The sequence below is a fragment of the Lygodium microphyllum genome, chromosome 5 (genome assembly GCF_053477565.2).
Source record: "Lygodium microphyllum isolate KBCC chromosome 5, Lygodium_microphyllum_v1.1.10, whole genome shotgun sequence".
NCBI classification, from domain to species: Eukaryota; Viridiplantae; Streptophyta; class Polypodiopsida; order Schizaeales; family Lygodiaceae; genus Lygodium; species Lygodium microphyllum.
In genome coordinates this window covers 18,515,949-18,537,677 of record NC_141139.1, presented here as the reverse complement: position 1 = coordinate 18,537,677, position 21,729 = coordinate 18,515,949, and the positions used below count along the sequence as shown (strand labels likewise).

Below are 21,729 nucleotides of genomic sequence, written 5' to 3'. Positions count from 1 at the left end.
TGCATAGCCACAAGAATGCAGGCTAATTATGTGAACAACAAATGAGTACATTTTGCCATCATGATGTGTGAAGATAATGATGGTTTGAGTCATGAAAGGACAAGCGGATGCTGAAAGAAAGGATTTTGAAGGGAGCATGAGGAACATCTTTAGGCCTATAAATCATTTTTAGGTGCCGCATTTGATGTTAGCACTCATTGCATGCAAAACATTTTCATCAAACACATGTTGAGTAAATTCTATGTTTTTATTCCTAGTGGTCTAGTTGAGGAAATGACATAATTGTGCATTTTAGAAAAGCGCTTAAAAGAAGGAACATTTGTTTCCTACTATGGGATCGAGCATCATTGTGCACAGTTTTTAATATTTGAGAAGTGCCAATAATTACAATTTCAAGCACTAGTGATACAAGTTGTTTTTCAGCAAATGTTCTAGGTATTTGATCCCTCTTCGATGTGTGCAGTCAGATTCTTCTTCAGGGCTTTGGATCAAAAGGCAGCCATGTAGTCTCAAACATTGGTGGTTTGCCACATCCTTCCTACTGCCAGTTGAGGTGGGGAGTGAGGGAAGTTCTAGTTGCTGCTGGAAGTCTGCTTTGACAAGGGGCGTTTCCTTTGCACTCGTAGTTTTGCTCCTCTTGGTTAGCCACCTTGAGGGTGGAGTATTACAATAAGATATCCTGACCAGTTTACTTGTTGACCATATACGATTGTTGCTGGGTAGATAGTGAGAGAAAGAGTGTGTGTATTGCAGTGTAGCTATCTTGCATAGTAGGTAGTCTAGATTGCAGAGTATATAGTAGGTAGTCTAGATCGTGTTTTTTTTTTGGCTATCATGGTGGTAGACCAGTCATCACTACTCTTTGTATTGGAATCATTTCCTTGATGGCAGATGTTCTGAGTGAGTGTGGTGTTTGGTGTGTTGACCATTCCGGGGATAATTGCTGTTTTTCTTACTTTCAAACTGTAAAAGCAGCTTGAAGCAAGATTTGGAGGAGAAAACAGATTTTAGTTGCTGGTATGTTTGGCTCTGAGTTTCAATGGGATTAAAGGATGAGTTCTTCCTTGCCAAGTCAAATTAAAGGTGACCTTGGGAGCCAGCTGAAATGCTGGTTGAAATTGGCACATACAGAGATTATGACTTCTTATAGATGAAGATACTGTTTTACCTCATCAGGGAGTGATGGTAACAGCTCTGCTTGTGAAAGACTTGCTTCTTTTGGAGAGAGCTTTGCAAAGGACTGCTCATAACAGCCATATTGAACCTACTTCATCAGCTAACACTATTGCAAATTGCAATATTTGGAGCTTCTTATGATTCCCATAAGACGGACCCTGACAAGAGAATATGGAGATGGAGTGCTGTTTAGCAGATCCTGATTTGTTAAAGAAAACAATCAAAAGCAGCTTGAGCTGTACAAATAAGTCTTCTATTCATGATTGCAATCGTAGTAATCCTATTGCTTTTGCAAAGATCATCTTATATAGAGAGGACTAAATCTGTACATGATGTCTTGGAGAACATTTTCTTGAGCCTTAATTGTTAAGCAACATACAAATTGCCACAAATTTATCAGTTATTCTGGCATATTTCTGGCTCTCAATACAATCCCAAAAAGTATTACCCCATGGAAGGGTCTCGACAAGCTAACATGAAAGGCATAGTGTATCTTCCAATGCTGAGGCAATTTCAACCCATAAGCCGCATTACTCATCTTTTCCAACACCTGGAACACCCCACAGTATTACATATTCAGCTTTGGATAGAAGTGCTATTTTGTGTTTCATCTTTTTCAGCCTTGGTTTCTCAAAGCGTAGAAGCACCCAATCACCGTTTGTAAATTTCAATGCACATCTACAATGATCAACTGCCCTCTTTTTCTTTTCAGGTGTGACCTTTGAAGTGGATGTTTAACCTTTTGATAAGCAAAACCCATGCTTTACACATACTTAACAGCCTCAAAGATCTTGTCTTTGGTTTGCAAGATAGGTGGAAATCTCTTTCCATCTTCCACAGTCTCAAACAGAGCCTTACCAGTAGAAATATACATAGTGTTGTTGTATGCAAACTCAACCAATGGCAAATACTATTCCCAGAAAGCATATCAAAAATCCAAAACTGTGAAATTTGCCTCTTTTGATTGTTCATCCATCCATGGATGGAAGGAAGATGAAAATTTCAACATACTATCCATGTTTTCAAACATGCCCTTCCAAAAGCAAGTAGTCATGGATGGATCTCTACCACTGACTATGGAGTTTGACATGTCATGATATAGAAATATCTATCGCATAAACATGTATGCCGTAAAATCAGCCTTCATGTTCTTGTGAACTGGAATGAAATGTGCTCATTTGCTAAACCCATAAATAATAGTCCAAAATACCATCATTGCCAAAAGCTAAGAAGTGAAATCCATGGCAAATACTCTACCAAGGCCTATCAGGAATAGGCAAAGGATTATTTGACCTTTTGGCATATGATGCCTGTGTGAACAAATTCCTCAGTATCTTGCCTCAAAGCTAGTCAAAAAAAGAAGTGTTCAATTGCCTTGATGGTAGCATCAACACCGTTATGTTCCCATAGTAAGATGAGACAACCATTTGCTAGCTTCCGGCCATCCTAGTCCCATCTTGTCCCCATACTGGTCCAATCTCATCCCCATGTCAGAATCCCTTCACATGGTGACAGGGATGGTAGTTGTCCCCATTCTTGTTTGCATTACGGTTCCCAAAACTTCTCCCATGTTACCATGTATGTCTTGCATAAGGAGGAGCATGACTTTCAATCAACATTTTTGGCTGCAATTGCTTCGTGACACACAACCAACCGTGCATCATAAGAAAGCCATCCTCAAGTACATAATTCTTAGGTCTTTGGCCATTGCAAAGTTGATCATACACATTCACAAGGTCTGAATCAATAGCATACTATTCCATTATGACATCCAAAGCTAAGTGATAAGCCATTGTAATTGCTGAAATTTGTGGTTTCCTTGAAAGTGCACCACCCACTAATTTAAAAAAAAACCTTCAATGTGCAAAATCTGAAAATAAAAGACATAGAGAAAGTTGGCTTGTCTCACATGCTTCTTAGACTAAGAAAATATCTCAAAGTTTGATGTTCAGTTTGCAAGGTGAAATCTGACCTCAAAAGATAGTCTTTCCATGTGGAAAGGGCTAGAATTACGAGTAATTCTTTTTCATAAATCTGTGAATTCCTTTCAGTGCCATGCAAAACACGACTTTCATATGCCATGACATGACCCCCTTGTAGAAGAATAGCATGAGTGCTGTTACCACAAGCATCACAGTGAACCATGAAGGACTTCATAAGATTTGGCAAGATAAGTACATGATTTGAAGTCGACTTTTCTATCATCTTTTCAAATGCTGAAATTTCCACCTTTGTTGCGTGAAAGGGCACTCCCTTTTTTTAAAAGCATGCAAAGGGGATACAATTTCATCAAAAGAGGAGTAAACCAATGAAAATAGGAGTATAATCCCAAGAAGCTCTGAACCTCATGATGAGGCCTAGTACATATAGCATTGACCTTGGTAGGATCCTTCCAAATACCATCATTTGATAGAATACAACCCATGACATGAATCTCATGCAAAAAGGATTCACTTTTCTTGTCATTAATGACCACTGGGTGCTTTTTGAGTTCATTGAACACAATTGCCAAATGCTTATGATGCTTTGCTTCATTCTTCGTACACACTATCATGCCATTCAAGAATGTACCCATAAATGTGGTTGAAAAATCCTATCCATCATCTGATTAAATTCGGCTAGAGCATTTGTGAGATCAAATGGCATCACTAAAAACTTATACAATCCAAATGAAGTTTTGAATGTTGTCTTTGTTAGCCTGCCACATTTTTTCAGTTTGTCATCTCCTGGTTGTGGGCCTCTTTAGAGTTTGACAAGGACATTGGAGATCTAATTGTTGTAGAGCACTTAGTTTGTGTGCATTTCCTTTTCGGTTAGTGTTAGGAGTGTTCACATCATGTAGGTCACAATTTCCAGCAGTTAGGAGCGAGTCATTTGCGATCTATCTAGGGTGGCCTGGTTTTCAAAGGGCAACAACATTTTTTGCTCTTTATGTTTGAGTTTTGAGTTTTTGCGTATTGCGTTTAGGGTTTGAGTTTTGCTTGTCTCTGTCTAAGCCTTTGTATTTCAGTCTTGGTTTGTACGTGCCGTGTTTCCTCAGTGCAAACCCTAGTATATCTTCACATGGTATTAGCAACAATGCTCTTCTAAAGAGTATCTTGTGGTGATTGTGGAGGCTAGTCTCTGCGAGACTTACATGCAACTCAATTCTGGCTCCTATTGTCTCAGGCTCCTTTTTCTAGGGATCCTATGATGCCCTATCAGGCTTCTTCATCATTGGAGGCTTCGAGAAGCCATTATGGTCTTGAGGAGGAGATAGACATCTTCTTTTGGTTTTGGATATCTTACAGATGAAGAGTTTGACGAGTACTTGCACATCATGTATAGCTCGGTTTACACTCCTCCAATAAGTGCCACTACTCGGTTTGGACCGATTGGTGAGACTGGCCACCTCTTTGATCTTGGAGGGACCACGACATTCAGCGCATCTGGTGATCCATTTTCTTTATCTCAGCCAGGCCTTGTGTTAGGTTCGTATAGCGCTTTTGAGATGTTTGAAACAAAACCCTCTTGTGTTTTTTCTTTTGTTGTGGAGGATCCAAACCATTTTCAGCATGCTAACTTTAATAGAGGAGGCTCTCGAAGTAGACACCCTTCATCATGTATATCTCTACCATTTGTTTCATTTGAGCACGTAAACCACATTTCTCAACTCCCTTCCATTCCACCACTATCTTCTCCACATTTTGATCCTACTTACATCCTCATTCCAAAATCTTAGATTATATTCCACTTCTGCTCAAAGCATACTAGGGGTTGGATCTTCCATCTCTGCTCCTAACACTTTCTCTTTCTCCATCCCACCATCTATCTACCCTCCAATCACTCCATCTCTTGGTACATCGTTAGGGGTGAATGCCACCCTTTAACATTGTACTTTCCACGTACCCCCACTTTACCATATCCTTCCACTTTGGGACGATTGTGATGGGAATCCCTCTCACTACTCCTCGACACTCACAAACTCCCCACACGCCCTTTCAGATGCAAGGATATCCATCCTTTACTTATGGTCTATTGTCACACATCTCTTGGCTCACTCCCACATAGGGATTTCCATCCTTTGCTCCTTGTATGTCTATCCCTCCATCATGGGCTTCTCAGGTGGTTACCATGCCCATCCCCAATCCACCCATGCCTACATTTGGATCTGTTGTGCACACTTCTTGAATGCATGGTGGGCACTCTAGGATTACTTTCCAAGTGTACTCCACTCCACCTTCCTATCCTCCCTATTCACCCTACCCCCATTACACATCTTCTCTATCTCCTAGCACTACCACTCTTGTTGCAATGGCAAAAAATGCCTTCATTGATAAGACTCGTCTTAATGGGTCGAATTTCACCACTTGGTCAAGCTTCATACAACAAGTGCTTGAATCTTAGGGACTTTGGGACCTTGTTGTTGGGGATCCTCGATTGGCTCATCCTGATCACATCCGTCAATGGAGAGCTTGCAATGCTACATTAATTTTGAGTTAACACAGGAGTCCCCTCTTTATTCGTTCCATCGCATAGGCTAGTACTTTTGGGTGCCTAGAGGCTTTAGCTAGATTTGGTTGATCTTGGTGGAGTAGCTTCAATTGTATAATCCATTGTGTGCACTTCAGCCTACTTTTGCTTGGTAGGATTGGATGTTCATGAGATGGTAAGATGGTAGAGGATAAGAGATGGGTAACTGAGAAAGCCAATAAGGTTTGGCGTGCTCGGGATAATAGAGAGAAGTGGTGGGATAGATTTCTTCAATCGTGGAGGTCCAAGATTCCTTATTAGGGAAAGTTTTTATATGGAGGTTGCTTATCGGAGGTCTTCCCATTGGGAATGTGCTACGTGCCTGCAAGATCTCACATTGCCGATGTAACTTTTGCACTACATGGGATGAGACATTGATTCATCTCTTTAGCTCTTGCCCTCTAGCGAGACAAATTTGGAGCTCTGTTTCCGATGTAGACCTTGATGACTTGGCTGTAGACGCCCATCCATTCTTGGGGCTTGGGAAAAATGCTTTCTTTGTTCGGTTTGCAATCAAATCATCCTTGCCTTTTCCATTTTCTTAGATGGTGCCCTTGTAATGCTTTTAATTTTGGCAACTGTTTGGCATATTTGGCGCCCCTATAATGCTTTTAATTTTGATTCGGTCTTGGGTATATGTGGCCATGTGGCCCATGTTCATAGATTACTCTTATGGCATGTCTCCTCCATGGTTTTAGTGGACTTGGTCCTCTCTAATGTGGCTGCTCCTGGTTGGATACTATTCGCTCTACTTCTATTGTGTCACCTACATGATATTTGTGTGCTATGTTTCGAAAGCTTTTTGGCTTGACTTGTGATTGTTAGGATTTTTATAGCTGGCCAGAAGGCTTGATGTACATGCTTTTATTTAATTTAAGCTCCTTTACGAGAGAGAGAGAGAGAGAGAGAGAGAGAGAGAGAGAGAGAGAGTCTTGCACTTCACTTGGATTGCCCTTGGCAAGATTGGGATCTTGCCAGTCATCTTTGTCTTCAAAAGGTTTCAGCTAACTAGGTGTATCATCTCTTGATTAAGGACAAGCATTGGCTGGTTACTAAAGCCAATGCAATTTGGAGCATGCATAAATCCAAGCTTGGTGGAAAATGGTATTGATGGAAGGATGGTTGAACAAGACCTTGTTCAAATACAAGGTCTTCCTTTGAAGAGTGATCATTGGTGGGCTTCCCCTTGATTTGGCCCTTTCTAACTGCTGAATCTCAAATGGCAGTTACTTTTTTTGTACAATCAGCGTGGAATCTTCACATCCTTTGGCTAGGAAAATTCTCACTCTTCTGATAGATATTTGGCAAGCAGTTGTTGGTCTATTGTTGTGCCCTTTTGGTTGGGTTTTTGCTAGGGTCAAATGTCCCACCCTGCTGCAGCCACATATGAAGGTCTTGTTCCATTTTTCAGATTTTGGGACTGTTGGCATAATTGGATCACCTGGAATACCTTCATCTTTGACTCTACTATGGGCATCCAAGGACACATAGCCAAACTCAAGGGTCTTCTACACTAGTAGTTAGATCTTGTGTAGCTTGCTGATCTTCTCCCTAGGGAGGATTTTGCTCCTTGGCATACTACAATCTCAGCTGCTTCTCTGCCATGACTATTGTACTCTTAGTTGTTTGATCTTCTGTAAAGCAAGTTTATGCACGATGGCCTAGAGCCATCCTACATCTTGTAATCATGTAATCTTGTACTTTTTTGGTAATTAATACAATTACCTATCACACACACACACACACACACACACACACACACACACACACACACACACAGAGGGCCTAGGGTGTGTGTGCCTTGTCTTCCACTTGTTGCTCGTTTTCTGCCTTTGCTTTGCCTCGTGTTGCTCGTCTTCTATCCATGCCACGCTGCTTGTTGGGTGCAGGTCCTGTACTCTTGTGGAGGCAGTTGTCAGCAATGCCACAACTTGCTAGGTGACAATTGCGACTGCCCTGTTTGTAACCTTTACTGAAGACCTACAACTGTTGCTGTCCACTAGGTGACAAGCTGTGATTGCCCTGTGCACAGGGCGCTGTCTTGCAAATTAGTGTGGCTGCCTTGGCCATGACCACCAGCCCCCCACCCTCCTTGTCTATTGGAGGCAGCGATCCCTGTACAATGAGCAGGTACCTTCGTGTTGCTTGCCCATTACTAGGCCTGGGCTACCTGCCTTAAGCCCTTGCTTTCGGCTGTGCATTTGCCTTGCCCTTTGGAGGCCTTGTTGCATTTTCTCAGTTAGAGGCTGATACCTAGTCATGGACTGCATTGACTTGCCTTCGGTGGCCCAACCATGGATGTTGAAGCTGATGTAACAGAAGTAGATATGGTCTCTTGCACTAATGAGATGGTTTCCTCACCTCGTGATGATCAGCCTTCTATCAAATGTAGCAAGCATGAAGAATTTGTTGTTGCCCTTGAGGCCCCTGATCTAGGTGATTCTCTGCTACGTTCATTTGCATAGGTGGCCTCTACCTTACCGGATTTGCAATAGCCAATTGGGAGCAGCTGTTAGAGTTTGCTAACTCTCTTTTGGAGGAGTATGCTGAGCATAATTATAGAGATATTCTTGCTTGTGTGAAGGAAGAGATTTTGGTTGCATGGGTGAATGCTGATGAGGTTCTTAGCTCCTTTTTTGCCTTTCATGAGCGAGGGATTATTCTCTTCTTCATAGGCCAGATTCATGTCCTTATCAAGATCCGTGAGTGGTTGGTATCTATTCTTCAAATAGATGGTGTGGAGGAGATTTTTGTTGGCTCGCAGGGCTTCTATGAGGTTGTCCTTCAATCTCCCTTAGCACGGGACTTCTTCTCCATTAGCAGCCCCTCCTTTTTGACAAAAACAATTGGTGCATATTGTTTCTTAGCACCTGTTGGCAGATTTTCAATGCGTGCTCAAGTAGGCAGGTTCGGTATGGTGGAGGTGGAGTGTTGCCCAAGTGTTTATTGGACCCTCCTCAAAGATGCTATGTCTGCTTTGGGCCATGTGTTGGTGCTCCCTAGTCTGTAGGTAGCCAATAGAAATAGGGTGTGCATGCTTTGTAATACAACCGGAAAGAGGCCCAACTGGTTGTGCCTTGATTGCAATAGTATGCAGCCTCTTTGGTTTCACCTCAAGTAGGGTACTTTTGCTGGGCATTGTTTCTCTTGTGGTCAATTAGGTCACTTGCAGAATGTTTACATAGAAAGACTAGCATGGTGGAACAACCTATGGAGAAAGAAGAAATTGCACACATCCCCACCACCCGCCCCCCCCCCCCCCCTCCCCGTCCTGCTTGCTGAGTGAGAGATTATTGAACCCAGCTAGTCTAAATCCAAACCACCGGCTCCGCCCTAAAATCTTGAGACAATGGGATGGATGGAGGTCCTTTGTACTAAAGGAAAAGCCAAGGAGACTTTTGTGCCTGCAATGCTTGTTGGTCCTTCTTCATTATCGGATCCTCTTTGCACCTATTTGTGTCTTCAAGATGTGCTGTCTCCTTCAGTCCCTACCACTCTCAAGGAACTTCAGTCCCCCGAAAGAGCTGCAACAACACCATCCCTCTTGGCTTTTGATGCTGATAGTCGGGTGATTATTCTGTGGGATTGCAAGCACCTAGGTTCAACCTCTTACACTGTAGATTGACCCTCTTTCTTAGGGGCTGATCCTCAGAGACCTAATCCTTTTGCACTATTGGAAGACTTCTTTGAAGATGGTGTACTGGAGACATTGGCAGTGAAGGCCGAGGCCCATATGGCGAATTCTGGTCAACCCTCTTGATATTGTGTGTCTACCGAGTCCTGAGGGACCTCTTGCACACTCGTTCCTTTGTCTTTGTTGAATCCATTGTAACCGGTTTATATATGATGGCTTAGAGCCACCCTGAGCTTTGTAATCCTGTTATCTTGTACTTTTTTTTGTAATTAATTAAAAAACCCCATTATGAGAGAGAGAGAGAGAGAGAGAGAGAGAGAGAGAGAGAGAGAGGGGGGGGGGACTGAGCCTGGCGCTGGTTTCCTGACCTTCAGGTGAGCCTGCCTGTTTTCTCGTGGGCTGGGGGTTCTGTTGTGTGGCATGTGCCCCTCAGGCTGCCTGTTCTTCCCCTCACCCTGTTCCTAGGGCCCTGCTTTGCAGCCTTGCCCTGGTTTGGGGGCCTGCCACCCCAGCATGCAGCCTGCCCTGTGCCTTACCTGTCCTGCACCCCGCCTGCAGGGGTCCGATCTGTGTGTACTACAGAAGGGTTCAGACAGGCATTCAATCTTGTGCTCTATTGCCTTCAGGTCAGACAGGTGTGCAGTCCTGTGTGGATGCTTACCTGCAGCACGCTATTTCTACCTTCCTTTGTGTTCAGTTTGCACAGGTGTCCAACCTTGTGCATGCCCAAACCAGCAGGCAGACGGAAATACATCTGCAGCACAGTGACGATCAGTTTGCAGGGGACAGACATGAGGGGAGAGAGAGGCAGACAGACTGCAGGCTGTTGGAAAATCAGATAGGCAGAGTAGAGTCAGTACTTCAGTCTACCTAGCCTGTGTGAATTACAGATCTGCAGATGTTTGACCAAGCCTGTGAGATAGAGAGAAACAGAGACTGATGGAGACCTGTGGCATCCATATGGATTTTGTAGATCAGCACTTGGCTGGGGTAGAAGGTAAAGATGATTTGGATTTGGATGAGGAGTCTTGGGCTGAGGACATCCTTGAAGATGCTGAAACTGATGAAGTGGGCAAACGTTGTAAGGTAGTGAATGAGCCTACAAATATGACTGTTTTGGAACCCCCACAGCAAGGTGGTTGCCCACTTTTGGAGGAGTAAGGGGACAAGTACCAAGGTGACACGTCTCAGCATAATCTCATGCATGATTATGCACATGAAAATGACAGAACAGCATGTTCTTTGCTAGATGGTGATCTTGTGGTAGCAGCCATGGGGACAAATTGTATTACAGCAGATTACTGCCTTCCATGAGAGGCCAGCCATCTTTCATTTTGCAGAAGGGCTCCTTTGATTCCCTGTATTAGAGTGTGGCTGCTGTCCATGCTTTTGATTGATGATGCAAGTCAAATTTATGCTTTGGGCAACTACAAGCCCCTTTTCTAGTGAAGATTTATCATGGTCCTAAAGGGTTGTTTGAGATTCTCTTTCGTTCTTCAGGTGCTCGGGCACACATCATCTGGATGGTTAGTTGGTTCATGCCATCCCATGGAGGCCCATAGAGGAATATCATGATATCCTTGGGCAAGCATGCCCGATCTGGGTGGAAGCGGTTGATTTCCCTTCTCACCTTTGGCGGCTTCTTCCTCTTGTATTGAGATCTCTAGGTCAAGTCTTGGTGGAGCCTCATTTGGCCTCCTTGAATAGAAACAAAGCTTGTAGCCTTTGGGATATAAGCAAACCTTGGCCCAACAAACTTCACGTTGAGGTGACAAGATTGTATATGTCGGTCTTTGAGCTAAAATGGGGAACTTTTGTAGGACAGTGTCTCAAATGTGGCCAGCTGGGTCATTTGTCCTTGAATGTGATCATGCTTCAGAGGGTTTGCAGCTGGGTCATTTTGTCATTGAATGCGATCATGCTCTAGAGGGTTTGCAGTGTGGTTTGGATGTTGAGGTGGATATGTAGGAGTGTGAACCCCAACCCGTGCCGCAACACTCCACTTCTCCCCCTGCACCTCTGAGGCAACACGGAAATGCTAATACAGGTTCATTTCAGGCCAGGCTTGCTGGTGAGTCATGTGCTGTATGTCAGGATCAAACGCCGAAGGATGCTCCTTAGGTTTCTATGGTCAAACAACACTTTTGTGCTCATCTACATCACTTTCCCTCTTGTGCATCGATTGTTGGATTGCAGAGGGTGGATCTTGTGGATGTGATCTGCAATGAAATGCAGAGATTTCAAGTTGCCAAATTAGTGGATCTTCTCCTCTTTGTTCCTCATGAGACTTGCCTTATGGAATGTCAAAGGGGTTTCGTCGCCTAGTAAGTAGTACAGATTGTGGACGGTTTTTGCTAGCAATTGGGATGTACTTTGTGTGGTGGAGCATAAGTAGCACTTGTTGGCCGGTTCCAACTATGTGTATAAGGACTTTACGGTTTTCTTAGTGGCTGGGTTCCTCATAAATCGGGAGTGATGTTGGCTGTTTGGTCTTTATTGAAGCCTTCATTGGTTCATTAGGATGTGCAGGGTAGATTCGTGGTGGTGGAGATTATGTATGAGGGGGAGACCCTGTGGTTGGTAGGTGTGTATGAACCTAATAGAGCCTGAGACCGTTGTCAACTTTGGGAGGATTTGGAGTCTCTTTACATGGCTCATCAAGGGTATCTTATGGGTGATTTTAATGTTTGTGTAGCTATGGAACAGGTGACTTCGACTCACTTTGTTATGGATGGCCCTAAGCATCAAGCGTGGGATGCTATGGCCGTTGCATACCTTCAAGGCTCTTCTTGCCCGTTTCCTTTGTGTTTCAATTAGTCTCTTCTTTTGACTGATTAGGTTTTTGGGTATATGCAGTAGTTGATTGGTCAGTTTAGCATGCATATTCTATTTGGGGGCATTAATGCATGGCCTGTTTTTAGGGATAATGTATGTGTCTTGTCCAAAGAGTATGGTATTTAGCATGCCTTTACTTTTCGTATTTGAACTCCTTGTGGGAGTATGGTCGCAAGGCTGAAACTTCAAGGAATTGACGGAGGGCACCACCAGGAGTGGAGACTGCGGCTTAATTTGACTCAACACGGGGAAACTTACTAGGTCTAGACATGGGACATTTTCTCAGTTTGCAATAGACTGGGGACAACTTTGAGGATTTGGTCACATATTCTGAATGGCTGAAAGGCAGAGTTCAAGCTCTGCAAGGGGAAGAATTGTTAAGTTCAAATTGCTAGCTTATCTAGATGCTTTGCATGATAATAATTGCCAGACTCATCACCTTTTTGCTTGTTTCTGTCAGAAATGTGCTTGGGAAAATGTTGTGTGATTGATAAACGAGCAAGGGAGAATGGTTGTTGAGCCTACATTGATCATTCGGATATGCCTTGAATACTACATTCAGTTCTTTTGCTCAAAGATACATTTGTGACTTGGTTTGAAATCAAGTCAAGCTTCAATGGAGGGATTTGATGGAAGCTGATATCACAGAGGAATTAGTGGAGGAAGTGCTATGCCATTTACCCCATAGGAAAAGCCCGGTTTGGGATGGCCTCCCTAATGAGGTGGTTTTAGCCAATGTGGAACAATGTAAGGACCCTGAGTTGTCTTTGCTAGCACGTTTGGAGATCTCGATTGGACAAGAAAGGAACTTTGAAACGGTTGGGCAACGTTGCTTTATTGGATGTTAATCTTCACATGACAACTTTGAGAATGGCGCTTTTGCAAGCTCTTTGCATGTAGACTCATCCTTTGACTGAAGTTGCAAAATTCTTTATGTAGGAGACTGGTATCTCCCATGGTCGCATGGTTATCTGGGCATCATGGTGGCACACACTGAATTCTACTAGGCCTCTTAAACTATCATTTTTCTTTTGACTCATTTGATTGTCTCTTGGTAAGAGATACTTTGCCTTATAAACTGGCATCATCCAGATCTTTGAAAGGAGGCTAATTCATTAAAGGCAAAAGTGTTGGCCACATCTTGGTTGCTTCATTGGTCATACAAAGATTTGCAGCGAGATAAATTTAATTGGATGGCTCAATATGGATTGCAATTATTACAGGATGCTGTGATTTCTAGGCAGTCCCGTTTTTATTCTTTCCGGTGCATACGCCAACGCTTTCAGGTGCTTAGAGGCTATAGCCAGATCTGGTCGACCCTACAAGACTTGCTTCAGTGGTATATTCCATTGCTTGCTCTTCAGCTTGCTTCACCGTGACAGGATTGGATGTTTGTGACATCAATGATTTTTAAAAAAGATTGGCTAATTAGATCTACCACGAGATGGTAGAGGACAAGTGTGACGGGTCATTGAGAAAGTAAATAAAGTATAGTGTGCCTAGGATAGCAAATATAAGTGGCGGAATAGACTTCTTCAATTATGGAGGTCTAAGGTTCCTTTTGTGTGGAGGTTGCTTATTGGGTGCCCGCAAGATCTTGCAGGGCCATTGTGTCTTTTGCACTATGTGTGATGAGACATCGATTTACCTCTTCATCTCCTTCCCTCTAGTGAGATAGATTTGGAGCTTTGTTTCTCGTGTGTGGATCTTAGGAACTCGTCAGTAGCAGACAGCCATCCGTTCTTGGGTCTTGGGAAGCATGCCTTCATTGTTTTCTTTGCATTTAGATTATGCCTACATTTTCTAGTTCCTCAGATGGACAGCTTGCTGGCATATTTGGTGTACCTGTAAATGCCTTTATTTTTGACTCCGCCTCAGGTATTTGTGGTCATGTAGCCCGTGTTCAAGGATTACTCTTATGGAAGATTTCTTCCATGATTGCAGCAATGTTCTCCTCCTTGATGTGGCTGCTCCTTGGCTGGATATTATTTGCTCTACTCTAATTATTCCGCAACCAGCATGATATTTATATGCTATTTGTAATAGCCTTTTGATTTTGACTTGTGCACAATTTTCTTGGCTGGCGAGAAGACTTGATGTGAGACTTGTATCGTTTCTATTTGGTTGGCTTGAAGGCCATATGTAAATATTCCAACATTTATAACATTAATATACACTTATATGAGAGAGAGAGAGAGAGAGAGAGAGAGAGAGAGAGAGAGAGAGAGAGAGAGAGAGAGAGAGAGAGAGAGAGAGAGAGAGAGAGAGAGGGTGTGTGTGAGAGAGAGAGAGAGAGAGAGAGGTTTGTGGAGAGAGAGAGAGAGAGAGGAACGCGATGGAGGACCGTCGTGCCCTGTCCGTGACCTACCTGTGGATGCCCGCTTCCTGAGCCGTCGACGTTGCTGCTTTCTGCCGCGGACGTTGACCTGCGCCGCCGCGTTATCGTCTCCTACTGCCGAACGTTGACCTCAGGCGCTGCGTTTTCGACTCCTGCTGCCGGACGACGACCTTAGCTGCCGCGTTCTCGCCTCCTGCTGCCGGATGTCGACCTGCGGGCGCCTACCTGTGGCTGGTTCCAAGTCGCTGCGGACGCCCGTACCAGTACGTTCTGCCTCGTTTTTGCTTCGACGCCCGTACCTGCACGTTCTGCCTCGTCTCTGCTTCGTTTCCTGCCTTCCCGCCTTCTGCCTTGGCCATTCGCCGTCTGCCCAGATCGGAACCCTACTGTGCGAGCGTGCCTCACTGCTCTGCGTCTTGTTTGACGTCCCCCCTTAGCCTCGTGCACAGGTCGTTCTACCCTGCCGTTGTCTATCCTCTCGACCCGTGCTGCCTCCCTGCGTGCGACCTTCCGTCTTTGTTCCACGCGCGAGAGAGAGAGAGAGAGAGAGAGAGAGAGAGAGAGAGAGAGAGAGAGAGAGAGAGAGAGAGAGAGAGAGAGAGAGAGAGAGAGAGAGAGAGAGAGAGAGAGAGAGAGAGAGAGAGAGAGAGAGAGAGAGCGGGCAACGCCAGAAGACAGTAGTATGGCTGGCCTGGATATGGATTTTCTCGACCGGACGGTGGCAGCCCTTGGCCCTGATTCCGATACCGAGGAGCTGGAGGATATGGTGCCCTGCACGGAGGAGATGCCTCCGGCCTCTGAACTGCCGCCTGCGGGCAAACGTTCCAAGCATACTCCTGACGAGCCAATGGGTCCTCAGGACCGTTCTTATGCGCAGGTTGCTTCTGATCCTGTGGATTCGCAGGAGATAGATTGGGAGCATTTGCTGGACTTCGCCAATACTCTGCTTGGCGACTATGTCCAGCACAACAATGAAACTTTCTCGGATGCGGGAACTGATGATGTGCTGGAAGCCACGGTGGACCCGAAATCAATCTTGCGGTCCTTCTCAGTCTTTTATGACCGTGCAGTCATACTTTTCTTCACTGGCAGAATCCCCGTGCTTTCACATATTCGCCAGTGGTTGCATCATCTATTGCAAGGGGAATGTGTTGAGGAGATCTTCCTTGGACCTCGCGGCTTTTATGAGGTACTGTTGAAATCAGAAACCCATCGCGCTGACCTCCTGTCCAAGCTGCCATTATTCTTTGATCGCCGCTTGGTCCATGTTGTACCATGGCGCCCGATGGCCGATTTCCAGCGTCTGCTTCAACGCGAATGCCCGGTATGGGTGGAAGTGGAAAATTGTCCGGCAATTTATTGGCCATTGTTGAAGGATGCGATGGCCGTTGTGGGCACAGTGCTGGTGCCCCCAAGCCTCAGGGCTATGAATCGCAACCGTCTATGCATGTTATGGGACACAGCCAAGAAGAGGCTTGCGTGGCTTCGCCTCAATTGTTCTGGCATGCATCCCTTGCATTTTCGCTTGAAGTGGGGCAATTTTGCAGGCCACTGCTTTTCATGTGGTAAATTGGGGCATTTCATGGCCGAATGCCCTGAACGGCAATCGTCTTCCGAGGATGCACAGGCTGTGCTGCCAAAGGATGACATGGTCCTTGATGCCCCGACACAGGAGGCCCTTCAGCCGCCAAATGCTGTGGATAAAGGCAAGCAACAGGTCCTGGGTTTGGACTCTCGCAGCACTGATTGGATTGAGGCCCGTTCAAAAAAAGGTAAAAAGTTGGATGCAGGCATGGCCGATCCTGGGCCTACTGCTTCACAGGACTCCGTGCGCACGTATATGCGCAGGAGAGAAATGTTCACCTCACTGCCGGCTGCGCGTACTATCGCCCCGTCTGGCCCCCGTAATTAGTCTACACGGAAAGCCTATACAGACGGCCCCAAGGACCCACCTGCTAAGCTGGCGTTTGATACAAAAGGTAATGTGATTACACCCTGGGATCGGCGCTATCCCCGCCCTGCTTCCAAGGCAGTGGATTTTCCTTCTACCTCTAAAGTAGGTCGCCCGAATTCGTATGCAGTATTGGCAGATTTTCTGGATGAGGGTGTCCTAGATGCTCTCGCGGAAAAGGTGAAATCGAGGCAACAGCTTTATTCGCCTCGTTCCTGACTCCCTTTTTTGAAAGATATATGAAGATAGCCACCTGGAATGTGCGAGGCATTTGCTCTCGCCATAAGCAACATGCCATGTGGACTGTCTTGCATGAGAATAAGTGGGATGTATTGTGTGCAGTTGAGCACAAAAGTCACGTTGAAGCAGGCAAAATTGTGGATTGTCAGGGATTCCGTCTGTTTTATGCAGGGACACATGCTACGCACTATTCGGGCGTGCTGATGATTGTCCATGGAAAATACCAGCTTGTTCTTGTCAAAAATGATGTGCAGGGCCGCTTTCTAGTAATCGAAGTCTTATTTGAAGGAGAAATTTTATGGTTGCTGGGCCTCTATGCTCCCAACGATCCTGCCTCCCGACGGGATCTTTGGTCGACTTTGCAGGACTCCATGTCACTTGGCCGAAGGGGATTTTTGATGGGAGATTTCAATATGTGTGTTGACTCTTCTCAGTCCACTTCGGGGCATTCGGTAATGGATATGCCGGAAAGCCGGGTGTGGAATTCCTTTGCCTTGCGCGTGCTTAAACAAGATCTTTGGTCCTGGCTTCACCCTTCTTTTTCAGGCTTTACTTTTCATTCCGCACAATATGCCACTACTTGGTCGCGGCTGGACCGAATGTATATCATGCAGGGGGATGATTTTCTTCCCGAAATGCTGGAAATGAAGGTCTTGCAGCAATATGCGTTGTCGGACCATTTCCCCCTCCAGTTTGAGATGCGGGCACACTCCATTGCACCTTTTACGCTGTTGCTGGATAGGCTCCCTTTACGTTTCAACTCCTCTTATTTGACGCATCCAAATTTTCAGGGCTATATGCAGCAATTGATTGAGAGATTCTTATTGGACTTTGCCTCTGCCGGCCTGGCAGCATTTGCGCGCCTGCTTTCTAATGTGCAGTGGGTTGCTCGGCAGTATGGGATTCATCATGCCTCTCTTTGTCGGCGACGTCGACAGGCAGCACAAGACTTACTGGCTTTGGTCCGTCACTTGCTCATGGATTCCCCAGATGATGATTTTCTGCTGTCACTGGAAAGGCGTTTGGCCCATCTTATTCAAGTTTTTCAGTTGAAATCTTATTAGCAGGCCAAGCTGCATAATTTGACTGACACATTGCAAGACAGTGCCTGCCAATCTCATAAGTTCTTTCGCGCCTTGCATGCTTCTCCGGCTCGCGAAAATATGACCAGGCTCCAGGATTCGGACGGTCGCATGGTCACTGATCCGCAGGCCATTGTCACCATGTGCAGGAATTATTTTATGGAACTTCTTGGCTCTTCTCCCTCGCCTTCTAGCCAGGTTACGCATGCCCGCTCGGCCTTCTATCATCTGGTCCGTCAGCAGGTTCCACTTGACATGCAAGCCACTTTGGAGGCGGCTATTTGCGAGGAGGAGGTTATGGATGTTTTGTTGCATCTGCCTAAGGATAAAAGTCCTGGTTGGGATGGTATCACTAATGAATTCTTTGAGCACTCGGCCGCGCAGTTGGTGAAGCCATTGACGGTCATGTGTCAGCAGGTCTGGGAAACAGGGGTCATGCCTTCCTCATGGAAAGAAGGCATTATCAAACTGATTCCCAAGGTCCCTTCGCCGTCAAAACTGCAACATTGGAGACCAATTTCTTTGATGGGCTCGATGTACAAAATCTTCTCCAAAGTGCTGGCGAATCGGCTTCACAAGCATCTTCCAGCTATTGTGCATCCCCTCCAATATGGTTTCATCAAGGGTCGCAACATTCTCCATAATATCTTGAATGTGCAAATGGCTATTGACTATGCGCGGCATTCCAGTCAGGAAGTGGTCTTGATTCAACTGGACTTGGAAAAGGCCTTTGACTATGTGGACTGGTCTTTCATTGCAGATCTCATGTCTGCTATGGGCTTTGGTACACGGATGTCCCAATTGATCTACACCATTAGTGTTGCGGCTTCTTCAAGAGTTATGCTCAATGGTGGGGTTACAGAGCCATTTGTCCTTGCTTGCTCGGTCCGACAGGGTTGCCCTTTGAGTCCTCTCTTCTTTGCCCTGGCAACTCACCCGGTCCTTTCAATGTTATCCTCAATGGCGGCTTCGGCTCAGCTGGCCGGATTGTCTCTTCCTTTGGGGCAGCACTTCATTAGCCAATCTCTGGTTGATGATACTTTTATGATTTTGCGGGCAGACAAGGACAACATTCGAAAGGCATTAGATGTTTGGACGCTCTTTGGTCAGGCCTCGGGTCTTCGCATCAATGCCTTTAAGTCGGCCATTCTCAGTTGCACGGAGCCTGATTTACAGTCATTAGGCTGGCAGGGTCAGGTGGTTTCCCGTGGATCCATTGTCAGGCATCTTGGCTACCCGTTGGGAGTGGATGTAAGGCCAAAGGACCTACTGGACTGGATTTCACAAAAGCTGGCAACGAAGTTTATGTATTGGAAGTCGCAAGCGTGGCCATTCCATGTGCGCCTCAAAGTGGCTCAGACCATTATGCTACCCATGCTAACGTATTTTTTGCCATTGATGCCATGGACGCCTACTACTTTGAAGGCTCTTACTCATCCTGTTCGTTTCATGCTATGGAAGGACTCCCTGCAGTCAGGCATTTCATGGATTTCATGGCCGCATACATGTACCCCTAAACGCATGGGTGGCGGCGCGATTTTGGATGCAGAAACTCACATGGTGGCTCTTCGTTGGTCTCTTTTTCGTGCCATGTGTGTCGATCATCACCCTTGGACCATCATAGCCCGTTATTTTCTTGAGGACAGCGGGCTACGACATGGTAACACACGACTTCGGGCCTCCTGGTGGCATGTCCTTAATTCTGACTCTCGCTTTTCCAGTCCCTCTTCCTCTTTGTTATTGCACTTGGTCGGCTCGTGGAAAGTGGTGCTCCAAAAGGCCCGTTGGCATCCAGTAGGGGACCGTGTGCAGTCTAACTCCTTTCAGTTGGAATTGCTGGCAGTTTCCAGATTACTCTCGTGGGAAGACAAGCATCAGCTCAGACCGAGATTTAACCGCATGGCCCGTTTAGGTCTGACGTCGATTGCAGATGCTACCCTTGCTACTCGCAACGTCCTTGCATCGTTTCGGACTGCTCGGAGACTCTTCAGGATCCCGCGCGGATACCGTGGTCTATGGGACAAGCTTTTATTGGAGCTTCACGGTCGGCAACCCTTTCCTGCCCTGGCTGTGGATCGTCCTTGGCAGGACTGGGACCTTGCAGGCAGGTTGAGTCTGGAAAAGGCCTCTACCAATCAGGTGTATCATCTTCTCATTCGAGATCACCACTGGCTGGGTGTGAAAGCTAATACTGTTTGGGGACTGCGGAAATCGCGGACATGGTGGCAGGCAACCTTGATGGAAGGCTGGCTGAATAAGGCACCTTTCAAATGCAAGGTCTTCCTTTGGCGGGTAATGATTGGTGGTCTTCCTCTTGCCTCGGCCCTTTCCAAGCGTCGAATCTCGAATGGCAACTGTTTCTTCTGTACCACTACCGTGGAATCGGCCAGACATCGTTTTCTCTCTTGCCCGCTCGCCAAGAATATCTGGTTTCTCTTGTCGCAAATCTGGCAAGCGGTGGTGGGGTCCTCACTGACTCCTTTCGATTGGGTTTTTGTGCGCCCAAAGTACCCCACGCCGCCACAATTACATATGAAGACTTTATTTCCCTTTTTCAGATACTGGGGGTGCTGGCACATTTGGACCACGTGTAATGCTTTTCTTTTTGATTCGGCCTCTAATGTACCGAGACATATTGCCAGGCTTAAAGGGCTTTTGCATTGGCAGCTAGATCTCATTCGACATTCCGACTTGCTCCCTCGGGAGGATTTGCATCCCTGGCATATGGCAATAGCCTCTGGGTCGTTGCCATGATTGGTGTAACCTTTGTAGTACATTAGTACGCGGATTTCCCACACGTTGGGCTAGGGCCCTCGTGTCTATTGTAATCATGTTATCATGTAATCTTGTACTTTTTCGTAATTAATACAATTACCTTTTACGAAAGAAAAAAAAAGAGAGAGAGAGAGAGAGAGAGAGAGAGAGAGAGAGAGAGAGAGAGAGAGAGAGAGAGAGAGAGCCAAAGTATCCCACACTGCCACCGTTACATATGAAGATCTTATTTCACTTTTTCAGATACTGGGGATGCTGGCACATTTGGACCACCCGAAATGCTTTTCTCTTTGATTCGGCCTCTAATGTACCGCGACATATTGCAAGGCTTAAAGGGCTCTTGCATTGGCAGCTAGATCTCATCAGGCACTCTGACTTGCTCCCTCGGGAGGATTTGCATTCCTGGCATTTGGCAATTGCCTCTGGGTCCTTGCCATGATTGGTGTAACCTTTTTAGTATACTAGTCCGGGGATTTCCTACACGTTGGCCTACGGCCCTCGTGTCTCTTGTACTCGTGTAATCATGTAATCTTGTACTTTTTTTCGTAATTTGTAACGTGTCCGCTAGAATCATTCTGGACACGTCTTAGCAGTCCATCGGGAAGGATGTCTAGAAAGCTCCGCCCGGCACTCCCATGGAATGTTACGGGACTTGCGATCTAGGTTTTCCCGCGTCTGCCACGTAGCGGAAGTATCCTGGCCGTTCCCACTTAGGATCGACCTGAATTTGGGTTTTCCTGTTTGGTCATTAGCTAGCAACAACTAGCGTCAGACCCGAGCGAACTACTTTACGCAGAAGCGCCCGGTCCGAAGCGGATTCACGCTGCACTTGGTTCAAGGAGAATGGGAAACGAGAGGGATGCAAGGCTCAACCTCTCTGCCAAAAGGCATAGTCCCATTCCGTTTCCCTAAAACAGCTTGAATCGGGTAATCGGTAATTTCGAGTCATCGTTCTCATTACTTGTTTCGGTGATGTCGATCGTCCTTCTGTTCGTCGAATGCTTTGAGAAAAGTTCCCGGCTAACCGGGACCACCCATCCATAGGACGGACCCATGGTCCATCCTCCGCACTTTCCTCGGTTTGTTTTAGTTATGTAATTACCTACCACATTAGTTTGACATATAACAAACAGCTTCCTTGATTAACCCTGTTAAGCACTGGTTCCTTCACGTAATCTTATCACAGGAC

At 45.8% G+C, this 21,729-nt stretch overlaps 1 protein-coding gene across 1 annotated transcript in view; it reads left to right on the top strand.

Moving 5' to 3' along the window:
* Positions 1–21,729, top strand: part of LOC148035558 (Cyclophilin-like peptidyl-prolyl cis-trans isomerase family protein) — a 144,059-nt gene that overhangs the window by 53,407 nt on the left and 68,923 nt on the right. The window lies entirely within an intron of this gene.